Source organism: Eretmochelys imbricata, chromosome 1, assembly GCF_965152235.1.
Source record: "Eretmochelys imbricata isolate rEreImb1 chromosome 1, rEreImb1.hap1, whole genome shotgun sequence".
Taxonomy (NCBI): domain Eukaryota; kingdom Metazoa; phylum Chordata; order Testudines; family Cheloniidae; genus Eretmochelys; species Eretmochelys imbricata.
Window position 1 is genome coordinate 189,705,349 of NC_135572.1, and position 20,229 is coordinate 189,725,577.

Consider the following 20,229-nt stretch of genomic DNA (forward strand, 5'->3'; position numbering starts at 1 on the left):
TAATACAAAACAATATGCTTTATCTACAAATTAATGAAACTGCCATACAGACCTGTGTTTTATACTACTTAATTGTCAACTGGCCTATTCTAAATCAGTTTTTTTTTTAGTTGTATAGTTTTTCATGTTACCAACCATTTTAAAATATAAAAGTCAAAGAAATGTAATTGGTTAGCCTGACACAGTTTGTTTTTCAAAGTCATAGACGCAGAAAACCAAATTCTGGATATATACATATACTTCCTGTTTCTGTAAGTGCATGTCATATGTCTGTATAGAAGGGCATATCTTTGCCTATAGGGCCATTTTCCCCTTCAAAATAGCACCCAGTTTGCAAAGATAATTGCACAAAGGGATACAATTTCAGAAGGATAACTTCGAAGTGCAATGTGCCCCTGCAAAATATGCACCTACTGTTGCGTTACAAAGACTAATCTATGTACTTTGATTTCAGTTGTAAGTAGTTAGAGGCATGAATCAGGTATAAACTGAATATGCAAATTATACCCACAAACTGGGAAGGTAGATCTTGCCCTTCTGAAAATGTATCTCAAAAAGGGTGGGTATTGAATATGCACAAGGTGGGTAACTGCACATGCAGGCAGGTTTTCACATAAGTAGATATCCATTTTGTGAGTATAATTGCCAGTTCCTATCAACCAGGTTATATTTTGAAGGATTAATTTATGTGCCTGTGTTTGAATAGTTAGCTCTTAGGTTATATTGTCCTAGTCTGTGTACCACTAACCTGTACAGGGAGGGATGTGAGACAGCCTCAAGGATATATTGTTCGTAATTTATTTTCATCCCAGTCCCTGAAGTGGGTGGTCTGCAAATTAAAGACTAGATTGTAACTTGGACTATGTGCCTGTGTGAGTAAGTACCTACTTTATACCCTGACAAGTGCTCCCCGAATCTTGGCATTGCACACACAGGAGCAAGAGGGTTTGTGTGTCAATTTATTCCTTCCCTAGTACAGATGGTTGGTGAGGGGTAGGATATAGGTAAGGAGAAGCAGGGACAGGGTGGAGGCTTAGCTGGACCCCCAGTTTGCTGACCAGCACAGCTGTAGCGGGAGTAGTAATTTACAAGTGGTATAGATCAACAGAAAATCCACCCTCTGGGAGCAAGGAGGAAACAGAGAAGGAAATATGGTTTAGAGGTGTATCTGAATCACAGTACTTCCTTGGAGGTGTCAGGGTACCCTGCTACTGATAACTACAGGACACTTTCTTTCAGATCATATGGAAGGAGTCCTTCTTTTTAGAGCAGAAATGTTTACTTATTGTGCTTTAGGAATGTTACCTGATTAATTCTTGTACTGTCCCATTATCATAGGTTAGTGTTATGCCTCTTTTGCAGATCAGGAGAGGTAAATGAGGCAAGAAGAGAATTGGTATCAGAGCTCAGGTGTTCCTGGCTCCCAGTGCTCTGCTGAGGCTACTAGCCTGTATTTTTTTTTTCCTTCTGAAACACACCTGTATCCAGTCATCTTATTAATAGCCATCTCAGCAACATGTCCAAAATACTCTAAGGACAAAAAGTATTTAAAATCCGCATCTGTCTATGTGTTGATTTCCTCTTTACATCACAAGTAGTTCTTCAGGCAGCCAGCTCCAGGCTATAGAGATGATTTTGGGTGTAGTACAAAGATGTTACATGAAAATGGAGTGTATATATTTTAGGGTATGTTAATTTATAGGTTGAATAAATCACACACATTTGTTTGTCACAAAATATTTCCAAACCCAGATCTACTGCCTACTTTTTCTCTACCACTCAAAGGCAGCAAAGATGTAGCTGTATTGAACGAGACTTTATAGTAAGAAAGGAAAAATCCTGAGAGGTGAAAGACATGTGCAATTGCCATTGAATTCAATAGAAGACTGAGGTTCCTGCCACCTCTCAGGAGTTTGGGTTAAAGATGTCCAGTGAGTGAGATAACAACATAAATAAAACTCTTTCAGTAATGAAAACATCCTCAGGAACACTGGGAGGTTTAGAATGAGACTGCTTTGTGCTTGGAGGAAATGTTGTAGATAAGTTATTATTTTGGACCATGTAGAAGTGTGACCTTAGATACACCGGTAGCTTTCACCCACAAGTGATATGACCTCATGTAATGATGCAGTAGAGAAATGAACGGCTGTGCTCTTTACACCATTTAATATGTATTCTCTAAACAATTAATATATTCATCAAACATAAAACTGACACTCTGACATAATAAAGTGACTCAGCTGAAATGAGTTTACATTTTCCCCATCAAGCAGCGTTAAATGGCATTGAAATGAATCTATTTAAATAGTGCAAGAACTCCAATAATAAAATAAAATAATAATAATAATAAATATAAAAACTACCTACAGAATGTATCCATTTCTCATTATTCATACAAATATAATCACCTAATGAACAAAATGTACAGGTCCACAGTTCTAACAATAGTTACATTTGACACCTAGGCTACTCTAATTGCTACCTGTGTACTTGTGTATCTCATGTAAATTACTAGAGACAGGTTGATTTAAACAGTGTTAAAATTCAAAAGGAGTGACAGTACTAATAAAGCAAAAATAGTCAGAACAGATCTATTTGACAGAGCCAGTAATTATAAACTTGAATACCAATTAATTCTGAGTACATAGGTTTATTCTGGCTCTTTCATTGGACTTTACAGTAATTACACATATTTCTCAAACTATCCAAAACATCCAGAGAAGTAAAACAATAATTCATTATGCAAAAATAACATGTGTGCATAGTACCTACTCCCATTTGCTATCATGATAAAAATGCACATGCTGATAAATCCATCTGCTCAAGACAGACAAATCATTACCCCTTTGTTGCATTTAAGTAATGAATTCTATCAGCAGGAGACTCCTGCAGGTGGGGGAAATTGATCCAAATGGAGCAGTGAACAGTGTGAAACAAGTGATGAACAGCTGCGAAAAATGAGCATGGAAGATGTATGCATAATGCACCTGATTCTTCTCTCTCAGTAGATTTATACCATTAGACTACTATTGACTGGTGGAAGTGAGAGGAGAATCACACATGCTTTATTTTATTTTATGGGAACCCAATTTACCACTATGAGTTCTCCTCTTTTTTCTCCTTTGGGTTCACACAGAGGACTAAATTAAATTAATTGAAACTGTAACATAATGTTTTAATTAACTATAAAATGAAAATAAGAGTCTAAACTTTCCATAACAGAATTAGTTGAGCAAGTACAAATTTACATAATTTAGGAGGGTAAAAATGTAAGTCAGTTATCAGGAATGAGGTGACAGTGAGATCTATTAGTTTATGGAGTGCAATGTCAAGGGAAATGGTGGAAGTCTTATCACTTGGGACATTTAAAATGTGGCTGGAGAAAACACTAAAACTGCAGCATACTACAGTGGCAGGAAGATGGATTTGAGGACTTCCCAATAATAGGTCTTTTTCTATCTCAAACGCCTGTAAGCCTTGATGGGGATGAATTAATAAATTCAATTCATTTTAAAATGTTTACTGACTCTGCTAAATCCTTGAATGTACAGTAGCAGGCAGTTATTTTTCTTTTAGAAGCTAAAAATAATAAACTGAATCTATAAAAATTGGTGTGAGCACATTTCTGTCCTAATGACAGGAATTCCTGTTTCATCACAGCTGTTAAATATATGCTAGGAGACATTTGAGACAATATCCTCCTTCTTCAATATTTTATTTTCACTGGCAAAGCTACATTTATGTAAGGCAGCTCTCTAGCCCAGATATGGGTGTACAAGAATAGATCTTGCCTTAATCTTATAGCTATATAAGAACATAGAAATTTCCATACCAGAGCAATACTCCATTTATTTAAATACTAAGAGTGGCCAGCACCAGATACTTCAGAAGAATGTGCAAGAAGCCTGAAGTGGACAAGTAGGGCATAACCAGCCATTCAGGGGAATTTTTTTCCTACACATCTCAGCTGGAGGTTGGCTTGTGCTTTTGCAGCATGATGGTCTATCTCTTGTCAAACTCTATTTAAAAATATGCCTGTCTCAAGGAACTGTGGATGTTCTCATTATCCATATAAATGTTCAGTCCTTTTTTGAATAAGCTCTTGCCCTCAAGGATTGCTTGTGGAAATGAATTCCATAGGCTACTCCTGATACTAGATAAAATGTTCCCTTTATCAATTTTAAATTTTCTGTCTTTGTTTCATTGACAACAAAACACATAAATTGACTTTGTATGAGAGAGAACCCCTCATGGTGTAACATGATATAATGTTCCAGGTTAGCAAAGGCCTTGTAAAGAAAATTGACAAATTGCCAAAGATGCCCGTCTCAATTATCCAAGTGGAGGCAGAATTTGATAGTTTGATAGTATGTGAGAGATGACATCAGGGTAGGGAATAGGCTATGAAGGGCCTTAAAAGTGAAATAAAGTACTTTGATGTGGAGAAGAAGGGGATTGTCAATGAAGGGAAGTAAAGACAGGAGCGTGTGTATTGACTTGGTGATGAGCTGGGAAAATGATCATTGCAGCAGTGTTTTGAATGGATGTATATGGTACAAGATAGCATTCATTAAGGACAGAAAGGAAAGGTTGCATTAGTCAAGATACAAGATGGTGAAGGTCTGAATAAGAATTTTGTCTCTTTGGATGGACAGAAAGGGCCCAAACTTGAACCTTGTACAGGAAGGGGAGCAGATGAAACGGGAGTTAATTCTTTTGTTTCTTATACTGAATATTCATGGAAAGATTTTTGATTTATTTACCTACTTTTAATGTTCAGCATTTTAAGAAACTTTATAAGTGATTTTGATTTAAATTTTGCAAAACTTTGTGTTTGCGGAATTTTTGTTTTTCAAATCTTAAAATGAGGGATTGTTCAGAATGGGGTCCTATTTATTGTGAAAGCGCAAAAATTCAGAGGAGAAAATATCTCATATGAATGGTTCTGGTTTTTACCCCCTCTCTAAATAAATAAATAACAATTCTCCATCAATATCTAAACAGCTTGGTGGCTTTGCCTGGTCCTAGAAACTAACTTGAGCATTCAGATTCCCCTCCTGCTTACACATCTGGGTCCTTAAATTAGAAATATTAAGTGACTTAACATGAAGTTTTGAATATATTTAAAAATAATCAATACCTAGGATGATTATTGTGCTACCTATACCACAGCTTCTTGTACTTACCTCACTTGAGATATCTATAACTGTTCTTAATCATAATTTCCCCCCAAAGTAGTGCTTTTAGAAGCGGTTATTAAGTGCACTGGTTTGCAAGTAAACACAGGTGCTGAGTAGTTTTTTGTTATCTCCACAAACGTCACTTTTAATGATACTCTACGTATTCTAAGGATAGACCATATAAAGGAAGATTATAAATGTAAACAACAATGACAAGAATGGAATTGAAGGCATTTTCCTTGTATGCAAGTGTAGTTAGGAATATGACAAGTGTGGTAAGTTAATTAGGTCAATTTTGCATGACAACAAATGTTTACATTCTCTAAATTTTGAGCTACAATCACTGTGATAGGAGAATGTCTCAGAATTGGCTTCATCAAGCTCAGAACCTGTCTCTTTTTCAGGATGAACAGGACAGGTCAATGACAACCAAGGTATTAAGTTTGAACTTAATAAAGGTAATATTACTTGGCCAATTGTTGCTTAGTGATCAGTCTAGAGGGTGGTGATCATACAAATGTCTTCAGAAGAGACAGTGACGGTTTAGGCATATATAACCTTTGCAGCTGCATAGGGCCATGCACTATTCCTTCAGACTTCTGATAACTTAGCTAACATGCCATCCGTAATTCCCTGCTTGTGGTTTGACACGTCTCTGGCATCAGGAGGCTGAAGCAGAGATTCAGGTGCCTAAATGTCCTCCCTCTTTCCCTGCTTGGAAAACCAAACCATATTTCAATTTTACCTCCTGAAGGATTCCTATTTCACGTATGTAGTATCATTCCTTTTTCGAAAAGTTGGTGCACAGTGCAGGAGAAATGTCCTTCAACTAATAGACCCAGCTGCACACAAGTCCTGGCAGGTAGCTACACTCTGCGCTTGATTCAGCAATGTATATAATCCTCATTCAGTATGTCAAAGCAAGGAACAGCTGGGACCCGTTGGCTCTCTTGAGGAGAAGACATGTGAAGAATGCTCAAACAAAATCTGTTCCTGCTGATGATCTTGCTGACTTCCCTTCTGTTGGTTTAGAAACTGATCTAGCCACAGGCCTGCTATTGTTTCCACTGTTCACACTCAGCAGTGATGGGTCAATGGGCACCTTCTGGATCTTAACAAACAAGAAGATGAAGTCATTTACCCATAATCACTGAATCTGGTGGCCAAGAAGGTTGTGAAAGAAGGGGGGATGGTTGGAAGCTGCAGGGGACACACAGAGAAGGGAGGAATGTAGAGGGATGTGAATCAGAGACCTAGGAACACAAGGCCACCTAACAGATGTAAAGAGAGGAGGACACAGAGCCTCACAGCTCTAGGAGAGGTTGGGGAAGAGGTGGGACTGGAAACAGGGACACACAGACTTCTGTAGCGGGCAAAAAACTCTAGGAAACGACCCCAGTAAGAAGACCCAATATGGGGGAGGGAGACGTTGCGGGGGCAGAGAAGGAAAATAAGAGGGAGGAGACTCGAAACAGATAATTATACTTTGGGGTGATGGAGAGGAGGAGACCGAGACCAAAAGGGTGTAAAAACTCTCCTGTAGGTAGAGAGGTAAGAGACTGGCATCTAAGCTGCAGCTGGAAGAGGCATAGAAAAAGGAAGAAGATGGGTGGATAGAATGAAAGTCAGAAGGAGGAAGGTTGAAAAGGAAAATTAGCTATAGAGGAAATAATGTGACTATGGGTAATGAGACAGACACAGCTAGAAGGAAAGATAAAGGTTGAGTGAAGTTAAAGAAAAGAACAAAAAGCAGACACTGCCAGTCAATATATCTTGTTGTTTTATACAAAGCTTATGACAACATGTGTCAAAATAACAAACACTCATTTTAAGTTTGGTTTTATATATTGGAGACGTCAGGAAAAGGATATGATGGTATACCATTAAGTGGGCGTGGGAACTTTTTTCTGGATCCGAAGTTATAATCCGTACTGTTCCAGCTAAGGAAGTGGAAAAGTGTTTTTTTCCCCCCCTTCCCAGTCAGATTAGAACCAGCAACCTTTTACTTAGAAAGGCTGCAGCTCTCTAGTCTCAGTGCTATGGCGTGGTTCACTGTTCCCATGCTTTAGTGCCAGTGTATCTGAATGCTGACAAATCTGTGAAATCAGCAGCTGCGCCATTATCTTGGAACTACTATTACTATAGTCATTTTTACTGGTATGTTATCAAAATATAATTTGCTATTGGCAAGCTTTTCTCATAAATATTTCCAGATAAATACCAAACACGGGTGCTTATGTGGTGGGTTTTGTTTTAGTTTTTTACATTCAAGATTTGTTTTGAAACAAGTTTACATTATTTACATTACATTAAAAGTACAGGAAATTGCAGCTAGTATTTCTAAATGTTATAAGGGAGGACCCCCTGTTCTTGATATTTTTAACTTGTATGTGTGTGTTTATTTTTGTCCCCCACAGCTTCCTCTAGCCTCCCTACTTTTGCTCAGCTGGCCTCAGGCCTGTGTAGCATATGAAATATAGAACCTTTAGACAGGGATCCAGAATAAAAAGATTTTCATTTAATATGAATATATAGTTAAAGACTTCAGCCAATGTTGGATAAAAGTGAGCTTCATCTCCAGCATTATGCATATTCATTGATATAAATTGGTCCCTTGTAGCTTTTCTATGAATACTTTATGAAGGGAAGTAAAATGAGAATTTGTGAGTGACTTGAACCCTGGAAAAGTTACTTCTTAATGATATATAACCAACTATGCTTTTCATTTCAGGAAAAAAACAACAAACAACCAAAAAACCACTTTGCCTTAATGACCAAGACAGCTGAACAAAGGAAGTCATCTAAACAGGAAGGTATTGAATAGATTGTTTGTAGATACAGCTATAGAATTGTAAAATATTAATACTATGTAGTTAAAAAAAAATACCCAAACCCAACTACCATTGTTAGTGATATATTCGTTTCCTGGAGGGTTTGAGCAGAAGAAGGTATTTGCATAACAGATGCTGCTATCACATACCTTATTGTTTTACCATAGAAGTGATGAAATATTTGCAATGAAATGTACCACAACGTGAAACTCTCTGGGTTTTGTGTTAAGCTGCAAACTTGAAATAACATCCTTAATCAGCCTTAATCTGTTAAGGAAAAAGAGGGTCATGTTATATCTTTATGCCCAGGGCTTCCTTTTTTAATTATTCTTTTGTAAATTCTATTTAGTGACTCTTAGAGCTGAGCTGTAAAGAAATTGGGGATCAAATGATCATTTCTACAAGATGCTGCGTGCCTTCAACTCCCACTGAAGTCAGTGAGGGTGCTCAGCAACTTGCAGGATTGAGTCATGAATTATTCATTTGTTTATTTGTAGCACTGGGAATTGGTGAGTGGTTCTCCAAGTGGCTAAGGAATTTGACAAAAACCAGACTCTGAGTGAAATTATTACATTTTGGGGCATGGGCATGTGTTTGGTAAGGTCAGATCACCTCCAAAATAGTTAAAGAAATTTAAGAAATCAGAATCACAGCATATATGAGCTAAGGTCAAATTTCAACCAATATGATTCTTAGTAGTCCATCTGGATTGAATTTACAAAGTATTTTTTAAGCTAAATTTGTTGCATTGCTTCGTGGGCATGCTACAGCAGTTAAAAATGCATGACGTTAGTGTAAGACAGCTGAAGATGGAGTTGCAGTAGCTACATGATTGGCTTTTTGGGCCATTTAATTGTTGCTCACTGCTTCACAGCAGTTGTAATCAGTGTCCAACAAAACACATATTTATAGACTGCTCAAAGGAGGAAAGTTTTTTGAAGAATCCTTTAATGGTGGATGGGTGTGCAGGAGGTTAGTCAGAACACCAGCCTTGAGGACTGTAGTGATGGAGAACTTTGTCAGGGAAAAGGGAAATTGAGTGTATTTATCTTGTCCAGAAGGATCACCGTAAGTAAGAGATATCTTTGACTCAGAAGGGTTGATAGAAGTACACTAAACCTATGCACTTTGGGTGGGTCTTTACTGAAACTTGTTTTTATAGTAATGGTGAAAACTCTGTGTATCCCAGTAGGCATCTGAAAGTTCTTATTCTGATCAATACCAGGCCAAATGGCTTCCAGACTTAAGTTTTGTGAAGAAGTATCTCAGGTTTTGTGTAAAAATGATTGTAGTGTTTTAGGGCCCCAGTCCTGTGAACTGATCTGTCTGGGCAGACATTTATGCCTGCATGGAATCCCACTGAAATATATATGGCTCCATAGCAGCTCATGGGTTTGCCTAGATTGCAGGATCACTGTCTTAAAAGCTAACACAATCCTCAGTAGCCTACTGGTCTGCAACACCCTGTGCTACAAGATCTATGTAGTTCCCCCTGATTCATTCTCCACACGTCCATTAAAAAAAGATAATTTTCCCCATCATCTCTGGCTATGCCTCGTCTTATAGAAATTTGGGTTAGAAAATACCTTACCCGTGATCTAATTCACACCCTTTCAATGTAGGACTGTACTATGCAGAGGTAGTCGATTATTTTGTCAAGGCCAAAATTTCTTGGACAAGGTATAGTCAAGGTACAGACTCCAGAGAAAATAATGTAAAAAAAAATAACAATAATAAGTAAATAAATAGATTTTGGGGTCTGTTGAAAAGTGTCTGATGGTCCAGATTTGACCAATGGTCTGTCTATTGACTATTCCTGGTATACAGTCTATTCTCCAGAGTTTTCTCCAGTCAAGTTTTAAATGACTATCTCAGAATTGTCGGCACTTCCCTTGGGAGACAATTCCAAAATCTAATAGATCATCCTGAAAGGAGAATGTTTACTTTTAACAGAATATTATTTTATAAGCCTCAGTTTTAAATTAGTTATAAACCTCCCCCTAAACTGTTTTTTTAAAGCTTAGTGCTGAGAATAAAGTTACAAAATAGTAAAAGAAAAGGAGCCACCAATTTTCAAAACCAACATTTCCTTCTGAATGGAGTGATTCTCTCTCTGAAGTATTAATCTTCAATAGAGGGGAAAAAAGTTTTTCAGTCTTTAAAGTGCTTTGTCTCAGATTGCTGTTTGATGACCTAGGAGAAACGAACTCATGGTCTCATCAGTCCAGACCCATATCCATGTCCCAACATCACAGCACAACCGGTGCTTATCACCATTGTCTAAAGAACTGCTCACAGCTAGAGGTGCTGCCTCCATGTTAAGGTTGAAGCAAACTGATGGGGTAGCATAGGGAAGTCTGTGCTGCTGCTCCCAGTGCTACCTATACAGCTGTCTCGTAAATGATAACCCTGATGGGTTTGCTTATGAACCCTGAAGAGCTAGGAGAGGGGAGGGTTCATGTAAATACTATTTCTGTTTGCAACTAATTCCAAAAATGGGGGGGCTATGTAAAGACAATTCCATATACTACAGTGACTCCAGACAGAAACGGTCCCCTAAAGTTTTCTGACTGGAGCTCTGGGTTCAGCTCCAGTTGCTATAGCAATGAGCGCTCGCCTCTTCGGAAAACTAGCTTATTGAGGCTGAGAGCTCACCACAGACTTTTTTGAACTAATCAGAAGCCAGGGAATTATCCCTAAGTAGAGGTCTGGAACCAGAGCACAGCAGTTGGAAAAAAAATACTTATTTTCAAATGCATATTTTTTGTTTTAATTTTGGAATGAAATTTCGTTTAGATTCAGGAACCTAAAAACAAAAATTGCTTTTTAATTTTGAATGATTGGTTTTCGCATTAGTCTCCATTTTTGCCACTGGATGCAATAAAGTGAAAGACAGATGGAGGGGAGAGGAGGTTGTGGAAGTTTTTTCCCCCTGACCTTTCTTTTTCCCCTTCTTTCCTTTATTCTCTCTGTTTCAAAGCTTTCCCAGTTTTAGAAAAGTTACAGTTTCATTTTGTCCTTCTGCTAGTCTAGCTTCTCGTTGGAGAAGTTTGAGTGGAAAAAGAAAAAAAATGTGGAGGGGGAAACTGGATATTATTCATTTTATTGTACTTAGTGGAGAACGGGAAAATGGAAAGAGGCTGGAAAAACAAAAATTAAAAATTTTCTGTAGCCAAGCAATATACTAATTACTGTGAATTTTTTTCAAATGCATTTGTTTTCTTATTTTGTGTGATCATAACAAGGCAAGTGCTTATTATCTGCACTTCTTAGAGTTGAAGGTCCTTGGCTCGTCTAGTAATAATAATAAAAAAAAGCATGTTCTTTAGATGCCTTTTTATTCAGATAAATGATGTGTTTTGGCCAGTGGGTGAATAATTGTAAGGCCATGTAAGTGGTCATGCCAGTACTAATGCTATGGCAATACCTAAGTATACAGAACACTTGACATTAATACTGCATATTTTAACTCAGTTTGAATTGTCCTGGTTTTTTATCAAATTAATACACATTCCTTTTTTATTCCAACACAAGACAATTTTCTGGTTACTGTCAAGAGATTTAGGTTGAATATCTATTCCTACTGACAGAAAAAACTAGTCAGAATACTTTCTTTAGTTTGTCATGCAGTATTTAATAATTTTCCCCTTGAATTTAGAGTTTTTTTAAAACGGGCTGAAATCTAAATATATTTCTGGCAGAAGCAGTTAAACCAGACATCTTAATTATTATGTTTCCAAGGAAATGACAGCCTGTGTAAGGGAAGCTGACATGTCTCCCTGCAGCTATGTGCTTTTTATATTGGAACTTTATGCTATTATAAATTACCTAGGACTGAGACTGGCATGAACACAATACATCAGATTTAAACCAGCTGCCACATAATGGAGTGAGACCGTTAACCCTATCTTTTTTTCCCTGCTTGAGTCTGCTCACTACAAAACTTGTTGGACTCAGTATTTCCAAAATGGACCTGTGGCCTTTTTAAACCGGCCCCACAATTTACCAGTCATCATTTGAAATGATCAAAGTGAGCATGCAGGCTTCATATACTGCGAGGCTGCTGTGCAGAACCTGCTGTACTTGACAGCTATTGTTTGATCTGTGGCTCGCATTGTGCCAACTGCCAAGTTTTCATTTGAGGCAAGCCATGTGATCTTTGCACCTGCTGCCTCCTGGTTAGAGACGAGAGGAGGTCTCTGAGTTATTCAGCTAACGTAACAACTGTGTATTGAGCAAAGTTTAACAAATATGTTAAAATAGAGCCCACTGGGCAGATATTTCAGATTGTATTGGCATGCTGTGTTACTTTGAAATTGACTAGCTTGCTCAGCATATGTAGTAGCTTCTTTTGGAAGAAATGCAACATGGAAAAAGTAAAAAAAAAAAAATAATAATAATCTCCAAACTAGGATTTTTATTTGATCTCTTATAAAGTACACCCAGTGGTAATGGATGTGCTTATTTTTTCTGATAACTTAATGTTATACTTCTTATGTGGGAAAATAACCAAGGCAGTAATTAGTGAGATTAAAGGTCACTGCTTTAGAAGTAAGACAATGAGTGAGCATGTTGGACCAGGTGTCCTCTTCCTTTTCTTCAAATGTTTTATAATTTTATGAGAATATTTTGTAGCTAGGGATACAATAACAACAGGTCTGACAAAAAGCATCTTAGAACAAGTTATCTGGGTTTAACAAAGCAGTAAGGAAGACACACTTACCTGAACATCATCACATGGTTGCTAACATGGTCCAAATACAATTAACTTCAATGAGCTTTAGATCAGGCCCATGGTAAAGATATAGCTAAAACCTTCCATTGGAAGAATGATTTTTTTCCAGCACAGCAAGTGTGCAATATTAATTAAATATAAATTAATCATATGTATAGACCAGTTACAATCAAGGAAATAATTTCTACTTAAGTTTTTTCTTAAGGAATTATTTCAGACTAATTTTGTCCATAAAATTAAAGGTCATGTTAACATAAAAAAATCAAGAAAAGATTATGCATAAAATATAGTGATCTCACATCTATTCCAAGCGTAAATGATGGAAAACAATTTAAGAGGAGAAACAGAAAAGGAATAATCTCAGCAATATCAATATTTAAAAAAAGAAATCACAATTAGATGCAATTCATAATTATTATAGTGGTAATCAGTATTATTCAACTAATCTAATATTAAATAGAATAACTAACAATTGTTTTGCAAGCACCTCAACAGGTCAGTTTAAGAAGTATTTTTAAACAACCCATTAAGATGCAGAGATGGCCATAGATAACTACTTATAAGTTTAGTACTCAGGAAGGTAGGTGTTCTCAGAAAAATCTGCCTTATCATTTTTCACAGAAAGATCCTCTTGGATTTCAGAGAAACGAGCAGCTGTCATCTTTTTATATAAACTATATTTGAATCATCACAATCATAAAACAAATCACTGATAATAAATAACTCACAACACAGACTGCCTCACACAGCTGCCTATGATGCTCCATTACTTACAAACTAATGGCCTGATCCATTTCCCACTGAAGCCACAGGGACTATTATCATTGATTTTGGCCTTGATACAAGAAATCACTTAAGCATATGCTTAGGCCCTTCCTGGTTCAGGACAACATTTCAAGGCATGCACAAGGATATCTGCTTAAGTGCTGTCCTGAATTGGGTTGCTTTTCTGAACTTGGGCCTTTAATTGGAGTTGGACTGGCACATAAAGGCTTCATCTTGCCAATGTTTGCTCATGTAACTTTACTCATTTGCATAGCCAATGGGCTATGAGTTTGCGTAAAACTACTAGAGTGAAGGAGTAATCACAAGGTCAAGTCCTTAGCCTTTAAAAAGCTGGGGCCCAGTTTTGCAAAACACATAAATCCAGGTTTCAGAGTAACAGCCGTGTTAGTCTGTATTCGCAAAAAGAAAAGGAGTACTTGTGGCACCTTAGAGACTAACCAATTTATTTGAGCATGAGCTTTCGTGAGCTACAGCTCACTTCATCAGATGCATACCGTGGAAAATTCCACGGTATGCATCTGATGAAGTGAGCTGTAGCTCACGAAAGCTCATGCTCAAATAAATTGGTTAGTCTCTAAGGTGCCACAAGTACTCCTTTTCTTTTTACATAAATCCAGATTTTTCCTGGCCCGTATGCAGGCAAGAAACCTCCAACCCTTCTGGGGCCAGCACAGTGGCTCAGCAGAATTGCAGTGCCTGTGCTCAGAGGAATGCAGGGGCTTCTCCTACTGCTGCATGCATCACTAGGGGCAGAAGATGCTATAACAGGGGCAGCAGGGCTACTGCACCATCAGCCCATGCATTGGCCAGTGGGTGTTGGCTGATTGCACAGAGGTAGTAAAATGCATCCCATAAAAGGGCTTAACAGATATCAATCAGGAAACATATGTTTTCTTCTACGTGCAACTCTCTCTTTCTTAATGGCCATTTCACACTTTTTGTCATGAAATAATCAAAGTATGAACAGATGCTGAGGGTAATCCAGATCCAGCTCCATGTCTAGGATCAGTATTAAATCAGGAGTTCCCACTCTTCCAGGAGCAGAGCTTACTAAGGAATATGAAACTCATCTTATACACTAACAGAGGAAGATGAAATGTAGAATAATATTCTTTCTAATAATTCCTAGATACTTGTCACTGGATCTGTCCCTTCCAAGTCGTCTTGAAACCTCTAATCTGATAGTTTCTGGATCAATAATATTTTAAATTTCTTTTGTAAAAATGCATGTTCTTGAAAAAAAGAACTTGCCTGTAATACCACTGACCCTTGAGGCTTTTTCAGGATATCTGCAGTTGCTATTGGGGATGGGTAGGTTTGTTCTGAAGTGATACTATTTAATTTCATTGTAATGGAACTTAATCCAGATAAGATCAAACTAAAGTTGGTGGGCAGAAAGAAGCAATTCAAAGAATCGATGCTGATTATCTCTGTAATCCTGGGTTGAGGGTGTTCATTTCTTGTCTGTGACCCCAGATTTGCAATCATGGGGCTTTCCTAAATCCAGGACCTTGAGGAAGAATACTTCAGCAATGCTTCTTTTTGACAGAACACTCCAACTATTGGTGGGTGGGACGTAATTATCGGTTATCCTCAGCTAACAGCATAGCAGCTTCTAAACACCTTCATCCTCCCCTGTCAGTATAAAAATACAGACATCCTGTGACTGATGGAGTAGGAAGACATATGGATGGGTGCAGCATTTGTGGTGGAAGCCTATCTGAATCTGATAGTAGTAGTAGAAACAAGACAGGCTGCTTAAAATTTAGGATAGAGGAAAGTGGTGAAATTATGTCAGTGCCACCTGACTGACTGGGTTTAGCCTACCTTTCATTTCTAACGTTCACAACCTGGTGATCTTATTGGCTCCCAAGCTACTTCTGACTGTAGAGAGTACAATGGCTACATTGTAAGTTCTCTCCCCCCCCGCATTTTGACAGACTTTAGTCATTTCTGAAAGATCCCCTCCATCTATAATAGAAAATTCCACTGGAACCAGCAAAAAAATGTCAAAATGGAAGGAACATGTCACAGTTATCCATGCATTGGCCAGTTTGAGGCTGGATTACTAAGAAGAGCTACCTCTATAAGCCATCTGAAAATTGCAGCAAGTTCAGAGCACAGCAGGCTGTATTGTAAGCATTATTTATTTCACAGAGCATATTCAGTCCTCACTCAGAAATCAACAGGTGGGCAGTGCATCTTTTGAAGTTTGAGGTACTAGTTTTGAGATATATATCCTTAAATGGTTTGGGTCCTGACTACCTGAGGAGCCGCATATTAACCATGGCAGCTGTGATGTATTAAAGTGCTCAAGCTAACAATCTCCTTATTTAAATGGATTCTTGGCTTTCCTTTCTGGTCCAAAAGAATCCATTTGTTCACCTTCAATGTGTTCTGAAAGACTCCAAGGTGTTTTACTCTGAGTGGTCGTGCTGGTGTTACAAACAAGATAGGGATTAGGAGGGTGTTTAGAAGATCTGCTTTTGTAATGTTTATTTGATTGGATTGGATAAATTTGTGAATGGAATCTTAAATCACCTACAGTATGTTAGGTCTTTCATTCTTTTTAATAAGATTGGCCAGTGCTCAAATATCACACACCATAGTGTTTGGTATGGTGTAAAAACTTAGATAGCACAGGATGAACAAATGAGGTAGGCAAATGAAAAATCTAAATTAGTAAGTAAATAAAATAAAGAATTGGCTCATTATGTTGATATGGTAGCTGAAGCAGAGAGGCAGTCGCCTCCTAGGAAGGATTGTCTCATGATTAGGCACTGAACTAAAACTTGGGAGATATAAATTCAGTTCCTCATTTTGCCAAAGCTTCTTGGGCAAATCACTTAATCTCTCTCTTCCTCAGCTCCTCAGGTGAAAAATGGGATACTACTTTGTCTCTCTTCCCTACTTAGATTGTAAGCATTGCAAAGCAGAGACTGTCTTTGATTACATGTATACTTGCCATAATGATCTCAGTTGAGGCCTCTAGATAGTATTGTAATCAAAACAGCAACCACTTTATTGAAAGGGCAGTTGATTATAATCTGCATATTTTCTCTCTCTCCTGGAACTGATGGTTGAGGACTGGACCTTGGTGGTGAGAAAGATGGGAAGAGTTGGTTTTGAGGTCTTATGAAAGTCATACTACATTTAGCTTTCTTTATAATTCTCTACAAATTCAGTGAGATTTCTTGTGCAGAGACTTAATATTCGAAACATATCCTGTTCTATAGATGAAAATACATGAATTTGTTTGAGTATTTCATAGTTAGCTGCTTAAATAGCATAGGAAAAACCCCAGAAGAATTTACAAGTAGCAAAAGATCAGAGGGGATAATTGCAGTCACCAGTCTACCTTTCTGGTAAATGTTTGTGCTGGAACCTAAGAGCTGTATATTCATAATTTTAGACAGCGTGGGGCCAGTTGCAGCATACTGTATTTAAAGCCTAAAACATGTATAAAGCCAGATAAGTGGCTGTGAGAAGTATTACGGATCAGAGCCTATAATATTGGATTCGTTTTGCCAAAATAAGCAACAATCATTGTTTAAAAGGTCTGAATTTTTAATCAAGACTTTTAGACTATTAATTAATATCTGCAGCATTTTTACTGCCATATCAGCATTACACATTTGCTCATTCTCACACATTGTCATGACAGTGAGTTAATTATGACACTGGGAAAGGTTTCAGAGTGGTATTGTGTTAGTCTGTATCAGAAAAAACAACGAGTCCTTGTGGCACCTTAGACACTAACAAATTTATTTGGGCATAAGCTTTTGTGGGCTAAAACTCAAAGCAACTCTAAAGGGTGAGGGCAGAGTCTGGGTGACTGAGTGGCTTTACCCTAATAACCTTTTGCCTACAAGCCAGAAAGCTGCTTCAAGAATTTCTTAGTAATGCTTACTTAAGCGTTTGGCCAACTAAAGTTCCTCAGGCCTAAATCCAAATAAGACCTATGTCTCCAACATCTTATGTGCACAATAATATAGGAACTCAGGTTCATCTGCTGCATGATTTAGAAATGGCCATGAACTGCAAAACTTTGATCTTAAGCTTGAATTTAGTTTTATTTATTTATATTTTTAAGAAAGTTCCCCTCCAACAATTATTTTGTGGGAGAAGGGTTTCTGGACCCGGTGCTTTGGTACAGTCCCTTATAAAGATAGGACTGATTAATAAAATTCTGCTCTAAGTCTGGATTACAACACTCATAGTTTGTGAGATGTTCAGTATTGAAATTTTGATAAATGCCTTGTTTATAGCATGAACGTACTGATATAAAGAACTTCAGGAGGCAGACTTAGGACTTAACTAAATCTCGAACACAAACAGACATTAAGTTACAGACTAATAGTGATCAACAGACGTGCCTAAATTTTAAGAAAATTTAAGGGTGAAAAAACCCCAATTTATATTCGTGCAGTCATTTCTGTCAAGCAAATACTAGATAGTTAGAAAGTCTCAATTAATCACATAGTCTTGGTCCCACTCAGCACATACACTTTATAGAATCAGAGGATGTGGCTGTGAAGAAAAATATTACAGTGAGTAGTTTACTAGATAATTGATCCTATCTTTTATTAGACTCTGAGGAAGAGATTATACCTGTAGTGGAGTTAATCACAATATCTGATCATGATTAATAAAGCCTATCTATAATTGTGCAAACCTTTATCGATGAAACCTACTATGTAAGTTTTATATTTTAACATGTAAAAGAGCAAATACAACTGAAAATATAAGAGCTTTTCCAAACAAACTCCCATGCACTGACCTGAGAGACAGTTATCCCTAGATACAACATGAATATTTGAAATGTTTTTCAGCAAAAAACTTCTTAGCTTGCCAGATTTCACTAGAAGGGGTTAAGGGGGGGAAAAATCTGTTCAACAACTATTTTTATTGAAAGTTCAAATCCTAGAAGCTGCAAGCAGCCTGAATGGCAGGGCTATATGTTGAGCAATGGTCACTATGTAGCATCACTACAGCCTCAGGTTGTTCCACTCTCCTATCACAGAGAAGAATGGCCCTGGGCCACTACCTCCTTAATCCCCATGCAAGATGGGTACAGGCAGCCTCCATGGGTACTCATAGATTTTTAATGCCAGAAGAGACCATCATGATCATCTAGTCTGATCTCCTGCACATTGCACAGCATCTCACCCACTGACTCCTGTAAATAGGCCCATAACCTCTGTCTGTAATGAGGTCCTCAAACCTTGATGTAAAGACTTCATTATAGAGAATCTACCATTTGCTTTCAGTCAGACCATGTGCACCACTGACTTGTTTCCCAGGTTGCAGACAGGGGCAAGGAAACCCCAGGGTCTCTGCCAATCTGCCACGGGGGAAAATTCCTTCCCAACCCCAAATATGGCTGTCAGTTAGACCCTAGGCATGTGGGTGAGCAGCCAGACATGAGCGAATTTTCTATAATAACTCAAAACCCTCCCCATTCAATGACCCATCTCTGGCCTTTGGGGATATTTGCTACTAGCAGTCAGGGCCATATGCTATTGCAGGCAATCTCATCACATCATCCCCTCCATAAACTTATCAAGCTCCGTCTAGAAACAAGGTAGGTGTTTTGTCCCCACTGCTCCCCTTGGAAGGCTGTTCCTTCACTCCACTGATGGTTAGAAACCTTCATCTAATTTCAAGCCTAAGTTTGTGGATGGTCAGTTTATATCCATTTGTTCTTCTGCATACATTGGCCCTCAACTTAAATAACTCATCTCCCTCCCTAGTGTTTATCCCTCTAATGTACTTATAAAGAGCCATCATATCCCTCCTCATCCTTTGTTTTGATAAGGAGCTTGGCTTGGTTAGCCTGAGTCTCCTCTCATAAGGTAGGTTCTTCATCCTTCTGATCATCCTAGTCCCCTTTCTCTTCATCTGTTCCAGGTTGAATTCATCTTTTTTAAACATGGGAGACCAAAACTGCATACAGTATTCTAGATGAGGTCTCACCAGGGCCTCATACAATAGTAACAATTCTTCCCTATATCTGCTGGAAATACCTCGTTTGATGCATCCTAGGATTGCATTAGCCTTTTTCATGGGTGCATCACATTGGCGGCTCATAGTCATCTTGTGATTGACCAATACACCCAGGTCTTTCTCCTCCTTTGTCATTTCTAGTTGATAAATCCAGATCTTAAAACAAAAATTCTTGTTGTTAGTCCCTAAGTGCACAACCTTGCACTTTACACCATTATATTTCATCCCATGTCTATCACTCCAGTTTTCAAGGTTGTCCAAATCTTCATGGAGCCTACAAGTAGAAGAATTATGTGGTGCTCAAAAATGTAGTCCCCCTTGGACGAGATCTTCCCCACCTTACTTTCAACACTGATTCCAATTGGTCAGGTGTCAAAGGTAGCTTAATTTGGCCATTATATCAATGGAAATACTTCCACTGTCTTGAGGTTTGGATCAGGCCTTCATTATCTTATATGTTAAGAAGGCCATTTTCCTCCCTGATCAATAAAGGCTTCTCACATGAGATGAGAACAGATGGATCCAGCTCACTTTTAAATCCTGCCCAGCTTGGTTATTACCTTATGATTGATGGTTGTTCAGTGACCTATGTGAAAAAGTTTCTCAGTCCAGTTCCTGGTGGACAGATGCAAGGACACTAATGAAATAAAAATGTCAGTCTTAGCTTAGAGTCCAAGGGTTGAATGAGTAC